Raw genomic sequence first — 7,617 nt, forward strand, 5'->3', positions numbered from 1 at the left:
AACTATGTACCAGTTTGCCCCCCCATACACAGTGCCCCCAATAGCCTAAAAGACAGTACTACCCATACACAGTGCCCCCATACACAATGCCCCCCATAGAAAGTGTCCCCCATACACAGTGCCCCCAATTGAGACAGTCCCCCCCATACACAGTGCCCCCAATTGAGACAGTCCCCCCATACACAGTGCCCCCAATTGAGACAGTCCCCCCATACACAGTACCCCCAATTGAGACAGTCCCCCCATACACAGTGCCCCCAATTGAGACAGTTCCCCCCATACACAGTGCCCCCAATTGAGACAGTCCCCCCATACACAGTGCCCCCAATTGAGACAGTCCCCCCATACACAGTGCCCCCAATTGAGACAGTGCCCCCCATACACAGTGCCCCCAATTGAGACAGTCCCCCCATACACAGTGCCCCCAATTGAGACAGTGCCCCCCATACACAGTGCCCCCAATTGAGACAGTCCCCCCATACACAGTGCCCCCAATTGAGACAGTCCCCCCCATACACAGTGCCCCCAATTGAGGCAGTCCCCCCATACACAGTGCCCCCAATTGAGACAGTGCCCCCCATACACAGTGCCCCCAATTGAGACAGTGCCCCCCATACACAGTGCCCCCAATTGAGACAGTCCCACCCCATACACAGTGCCCCCAATTGAGACAGCCCCCCATACACAGTGCCCCCAATTGAGACAGCCTCCCCCATACACAGTGCCCCCAATTGAGACAGTCCCCCCCATACACAGTGCCCCCAATTGAGACAGTGCCCCCCATAGACAGTGCCCCCAATTGAGACAGTCCCACCCCATACACAGTGCCCCCAATTGAGACAGTGCCCCCCATAGACAGTGCCCCCAATTGAGACAGTGCCCCCCATACACAGTGCCCCCAGTTGAGACAGTGCCCCCCATAGACAGTGCCCCCAATTGAGACAGTCCCACCCCATACACAGTGCCCCCAATTGAGACAGCCCCCCCATACACAGTGCCCCCAATAGAGACAGCCCCCCCATACACAGTGCCCCCAATAGAGACAGCCCCCCATACACAGTGCCCCAAATTGAGACAGCCCCCCCATACACAGCGCCCCCAATAGAGACAGTCCCCCCACATACACAGCGCTCCCTTCTTCTTCTTCGTACCCAGCGGCTCCTCAGTGTATGCGGCTCCTTCTGCGGCGGTCCCAGGCCCTTTTATAAGGTTGCGCCCGTGCGTAATGACGTCACACGTACACAGGCGCAACCTTATAAAAGGGCCTGGGACCGCCGCAGAAGGAGCCGCATACACTGAGGAGCCGCTGGGGAGGAAGGAGCGCCAACGCATCCCGCTGTCCCGGATAAGTCAATGCGGGACATTCATGGAACTATCCGGGACAGCGGGATGCGCTCTAAAAACCGGGACTGTCCCGTGGAAAGCGGGACAGTTGGGGGGTATGGAGGAGGCGCCAGCTGAAGTTCTGTGAAATAGTATTGCAAGATGTTATTTTGTGTAATATATTATATATATATACATTCATACACCATCATAAATAACGGGGCCCCTCACAATAACATTTTTTGGGCCCCCCTCCTCCCACGCCCCCAATGGCCCCTCCCCCTGTGAACCCTCACATCAATACAAAGGACACACAGACATTGTTAGCCGGGGCCCCCTAAAGCATTCGTGGCCCTTCCCCAAATGGCTCCCACTATGGGCCGCTCCCTGCTGCTTCCCCCCTGCTTTAAACTTATTTATGCATATGTATTTGACAATAGATGTGTGTATATATATGTGTGTGTGTGTGTGTGTGTGTGTGTGTGTATATATATGTGTGTGTGTGTGTGTGTGTGTGTGTGTGTATATATATATATGTGTGTGTGTGTATATATTGTGAGAGATGCAATGGGAAAGGTCATTATTTGGTGTATTTCCTCCAGTATTTAAGGTGGGATACAAATGGCCCACGGTAAAATACCTGGTTTTACAGCAGGTAATGCTGTGTTGGAGTCAATCTCCTTTAAGGTTTGATTTGGCCGCTGTAGGGAGCTGCCTGATTGGGCTGCAGGTGAGCAGCCAATAGAAAGGGTTATGGGATTACACAGAGAGTTGGAATTGAACCGTGACTGTGTGAAGGTCACTCCCAGAGCAGGGCACAGAGCAGGAGGGCTGCCTGTGTGAGGAACTCCCAGAGGGGCTGGGGGGTGCTGCCAGGGTCGGACTGGGGGGTGCAGGGCCCACCGGGGCTCCCGCCCCAGGGGCCCTGCAGGTGCCCCAGCCGCGTCCCCTAACCCCCCCAAGGGCCCCCCTAACCCCCCCGAAGGGCCCCCGCCTGACGTCCTCCCCGAGCGCGTATAAATTGAATGCGTCGGGGAGGAACAGTCAGTAGGGGGAGCGCCGGCAAAGGTCGGACTGGGCCGCTGGGGCCCACTAGGGCCGGGGCCCACCGGGATTTTTCCCGGTGTCCCGGCGGCCCAGTCCGACCCTGGGTGCTGCCTGTGTGAGGAACTCCCAGAGGGGCTGGGGGGCTGTCTGTGTGTGTGAGGAACTCCCAGAGGGGCTGGGGGGGGCTGCCTGTCTGTGTGAGGAACTCCCAGAGGGGCTGGGGGGGCTGTCTGTCTGTGTGAGGAACTCCCAGAGGGGCTGGGGGGCTGCCTGTCTGTGTGAGGAACTCCCAGAGGGGCTGGGGGGCTGCCTGTCTGTGTGAGGAACTCCAAGAGGGGCTGGGGGGGCTGCCTGTCTGTGTGAGGAACTCCCAGAGGAGCTGGGGGGCTGCCTGTCTGTGTGAGGAACTCCCAGAGGGGCTGGGGGGGCTGCCTGTCTGTGTGAGGAACTCCCAGAGGGGCTGGGGGGCTGCCTGTCTGTGTGAGGAACTCCCAGAGGGGCTGGGGGGCTGCCTGTCTGTGTGAGGAACTCCCAGAGGGGCTGGGGGGGCTGCCTGTCTGTGTGAGGAACTCCCAGAGGAGCTGGGGGGGCTGCCTGTCTGTGTGAGGAACTCCCAGAGGAGCTGGGGGGCTGCCTGTCTGTGTGAGGAACTCCCAGAGGGGCTGGGGGGGGCTGCCTGTCTGTGTGAGGAACTCCCAGAGGAGCTGGGGGGGCTGCCTGTCTGTGTGAGGAACTCCCAGAGGAGCTGGGGGGCTGCCTGTCTGTGTGAGGAACTCCCAGAGGGGCTGGGGGGCTGCCTGTCTGTGTGAGGAACTCCCAGAGGGGCTGGGGGGGCTGCCTGTCTGTGTGAGGAACTCCCAGAGGGGCTGGGGGGGGCTGTCTGTGTGAGGAACTCCCAGAGGGGCTGGGGGGCTGCCTGTCTGTGTGAGGAACTCCCAGAGGGGCTGGGGGGGCTGCCTGTCTGTGTGAGGAACTCCCAGAGGGGCTGGGGGGGGCTGTCTGTGTGAGGAACTCCCAGAGGGGCTGGGGGGGCTGCCTGTCTGTGTGAGGAACTCCCAGAGGGGCTGGGGGGGCTGCCTGTCTGTGTGAGGAACTCCCAGAGGGGCTGGGGGGGCTGCCTGTCTGTGTGAGGAACTCCCAGAGGGGCTGGGGGGGCTGCCTGTCTGTGTGAGGAACTCCCAGAGGGGCTGGGGGGCTGCCTGTCTGTGTGAGGAACTCCCAGAGGGGCTGGGGGGCTGCCTGTGTGTGTGAGGAACTCCCAGAGGGGCTGGGGGGCTGCCTGTCTGTGTGAGGAACTCCCAGAGGGGCTGGGGGGCTGCCTGTCTGTGTGAGGAACTCCCAGAGGGGCTGGGGGGCTGCCTGTGTGTGTGAGGAACTCCCAGAGGGGCTGGGGGGCTGCCTGTCTGTGTGAGGAACTCCCAGAGGGGCTGGGGGGGCTGCCTGTCTGTGTGAGGAACTCCCAGAGGGGCTGGGGGGGCTGCCTGTCTGTGTGAGGAACTCCCAGAGGGGCTGGGGGGGCTGTCTGTCTGTGTGAGGAACTCCCAGAGGGGCTGGGGGGGCTGTCTGTCTGTGTGAGGAACTCCCAGAGGGGCTGGGGGGGCTGTCTGTCTGTGTGAGGAACTCCCAGAGGGGCTGGGGGGGCTGTCTGTCTGTGTGAGGAACTCCCAGAGGAGCTGGGGGGCTGCCTGTCTGTGTGAGGAACTCCCAGAGGGGCTGGGGGGGCTGTCTGTCTGTGTGAGGAACTCCCAGAGGGGCTGGGGGGGCTGTCTGTCTGTGTGAGGAACTCCCAGAGGGGCCGGGGGGGCTGCCTGTCTGTGTGAGGAACTCCCAGAGGAGCTGGGGGGCTGCCTGTCTGTGTGAGGAACTCCCAGAGGGGCTGGGGGGCTGCCTGTGTGTGTGAGGAACTCCCAGAGGGGCTGGGGGGCTGCCTGTGTGTGTGAGGAACTCCCAGAGGGGCTGGGGGGGCTGTCTGTCTGTGTGAGGAACTCCCAGAGGGGCTGGGGGGCTGCCTGTCTGTGTGAGGAACTCCCAGAGGGGCTGGGGGGGCTGCCTGTCTGTGTGAGGAACTCCCAGAGGGGCTGGGGGGCTGCCTGTCTGTGTGAACACTGGCTGCCTGTCTGTGTGAGGAACTCCCAGAGGGGCTGGGGGGCTGCCTGTCTGTGTGAGGAACTCCCAGAGGGGCTGGGGGGCTGCCTGTCTGTGTGAGGAACTCCCAGAGGGGCTGGGGGGCTGCCTGTGTGAGGAACTCCCAGAGGGGCTGGGGGGCTGCCTGTCTGTGTGAGGAACTCCCAGAGGGGCTGGGGGGCTGCCTGTGTGTGTGAGGAACTCCCAGAGGGGCTGGGGGGCTGCCTGTCTGTGTGAGGAACTCCCAGAGGGGCTGGGGGGGCTGCCTGTCTGTGTGAGGAACTCCCAGAGGGGCTGGGGGGCTGCCTGTCTGTGTGAGGAACTCCCAGAGGGGCTGGGGGGCTGCCCTGTCTGTGTGAGGAACTCCCAGAGGGGCTGGGGGGGCTGCCTGTCTGTGTGAGGAACTCCCAGAGGGGCTGGGGGGGCTGCCTGTCTGTGTGAGGAACTCCCAGAGGGGCTGGGGGGGCTGCCTGTCTGTGTGAGGAACTCCCAGAGGGGCTGGGGGGGCTGCCTGTCTGTGTGAGGAACTCCCAGAGGGGCTGGGGGGCTGCCTGTCTGTGTGAGGAACTCCCAGAGGGGCTGGGGGGCTGCCTGTCTGTGTGAGGAACTCCCAGAGGGGCTGGGGGGGCTGCCTGTCTGTGTGAGGAACTCCCAGAGGGGCTGGGGGGGCTGCCTGTCTGTGTGAGGAACTCCCAGAGGGGCTGGGGGGGCTGCCTGTCTGTGTGAGGAACTCCCAGAGGGGCTGGGGGGGCTGCCTGTCTGTGTGAGGAACTCCCAGAGGGGCTGGGGGGCTGCCTGTCTGTGTGAGGAACTCCCAGAGGGGCTGGGGGGCTGCCTGTCTGTGTGAGGAACTCCCAGAGGGGCTGGGGGGCTGCCTGTCTGTGTGAGGAACTCCCAGAGGGGCTGGGGGGGCTGCCTGTCTGTGTGAGGAACTCCCAGAGGGGCTGGGGGGGCTGCCTGTCTGTGTGAGGAACTCCCAGAGGGGCTGGGGGGCTGACTGTCTGTGTGAGGAACTCCCAGAGGGGCTGGGGGGCTGCCTGTCTGTGTGAGGAACTCCCAGAGGGGCTGGGGGGCTGCCTGTCTGTGTGAGGAACTCCCAGAGGGGCTGGGGGGCTGCCTGTCTGTGTGAGGAACTCCCAGAGGGGCTGGGGGGCTGCCTGTCTGTGTGAGGAACTCCCAGAGGGGCTGGGGGGGCTGCCTGTCTGTGTGAGGAACTCCCAGAGGGGCTGGGGGGCTGCCTGTCTGTGTGAGGAACTCCCAGAGGGGCTGGGGGGCTGCCTGTCTGTGTGAGGAACTCCCAGAGGGGCTGGGGGCTGCCTGTCTGTGTGAGGAACTCCCAGAGGGGCTGGGGGGGCTGCCTGTCTGTGTGAGGAACTCCCAGAGGGGCTGGGGGGCTGCCTGTCTGTGTGAGGAACTCCCAGAGGGGCTGGGGGGCTGCCTGTCTGTGTGAGGAACTCCAGAGGGGCTGGGGGGCTGCCTGTCTGTGTGAGGAACTCCCAGAGGGGCTGGGGGGCTGCCTGTCTGTGTGAGGAACTCCCAGAGGGGCTGGGGGGGGCTGCCTGTCTGTGTGAGGAACTCCCAGAGGGGCTGGGGGGCTGCCTGTCTGGTGTGAGGAACTCCCAGAGGGGCTGGGGGGCTGCCTGTCTGTGTGAGGAACTCCCAGAGGGGCTGGGGGGCTGCCTGTCTGTGTGAGGAACTCCCAGAGGAGCTGGGGGGCTGCCTGTCTGTGTGAGGAACTCCCAGAGGGGCTGGGGGGCTGCCTGTCTGTGTGAGGAACTCCCAGAGGGGCTGGGGGGCTGCCTGTCTGTGTGAGGAACTCCCAGAGGGGCTGGGGGGCTGCCTGTCTGTGTGAGGAACTCCCAGAGGAGCTGGGGGGCTGCCTGTCTGTGTGAGGAACTCCCAGAGGGGCTGGGGGGCTGCCTGTCTGTGTGAGGAACTCCCAGAGGGGCTGGGGGGGGGCTGCCTGTCTGTGTGAGGAACTCCCAGAGGAGCTGGGGGGCTGCCTGTCTGTGTGAGGAACTCCCAGAGGGGCTGGGGGGGGGCTGCCTGTCTGTGTGAGGAACTCCCAGAGGAGCTGGGGGGCTGCCTGTCTGTGTGAGGAACTCCCAGAGGGGCTGGGGGGGCTGCCTGTCTGTGTGAGGAACTCCCAGAGGGGCTGGGGGGGCTGCCTGTCTGTGTGAGGAACTCCCAGAGGAGCTGGGGGGCTGCCTGTCTGTGTGAGGAACTCCCAGAGGGGCTGGGGGGCTGCCTGTCTGTGTGAGGAACTCCCAGAGGGGCTGGGGGGCTGCCTGTCTGTGTGAGGAACTCCCAGAGGGGCTGGGGGGGGCTGCCTGTCTGTGTGAGGAACTCCCAGAGGGGCTGGGGGGGCTGCCTGTCTGTGTGAGGAACTCCCAGAGGGGCTGGGGGGCTGCCTGTCTGTGTGAGGAACTCCCAGAGGGGCTGGGGGGCTGCCTGTCTGTGTGAGGAACTCCCAGAGGGGCTGGGGGGCTGCCTGTCTGTGTGAGGAACTCCCAGAGGGGCTGGGGGGGGCTGCCTGTCTGTGTGAGGAACTCCCAGAGGGGCTGGGGGGCTGCCTGTCTGTGTGAGGAACTCCCAGAGGGGCTGGGGGGCTGCCTGTCTGTGTGAGGAACTCCCAGAGGGGCTGGGGGGCTGCCTGTCTGTGTGAGGAACTCCCAGAGGAGCTGGGGGGCTGCCTGTCTGTGTGAGGAACTCCCAGAGGGGCTGGGGGGCTGCCTGTCTGTGTGAGGAACTCCCAGAGCGGCTGGGGGGCTGCCTGTCTGTGTGAGGAACTCCCAGAGGGGCTGGGGGGCTGCCTGTCTGTGTGAGGAACTCCCAGAGGGGCTGGGGGGCTGCCTGTCTGTGTGAGGAACTCCCAGAGCGGCTGGGGGGCTGCCTGTCTGTGTGAGGAACTCCCAAAGGGGCTGGGGGGCTGCCTGTCTGTGTGAGGAACTCCCAGAGGGGCTGGGGGTGCTGCCTGTCTGTGTGAGGAACTCCCAGAGGGGCTGGGGGGCTGTCTGTCTGTGTGAGGAACTCCCAGAGGGGCTGGGGGGGGCTGCCTGTCTGTGTGAGGAACTCCCAGAGGGGCTGGGGGGGCTGCCTGTCTGTGTGAGGAACTCCCAGAGG

The sequence above is a fragment of the Xenopus tropicalis genome, chromosome 3 (assembly GCF_000004195.4).
Source record: "Xenopus tropicalis strain Nigerian chromosome 3, UCB_Xtro_10.0, whole genome shotgun sequence".
Lineage (NCBI taxonomy): Eukaryota > Metazoa > Chordata > Amphibia > Anura > Pipidae > Xenopus > Xenopus tropicalis.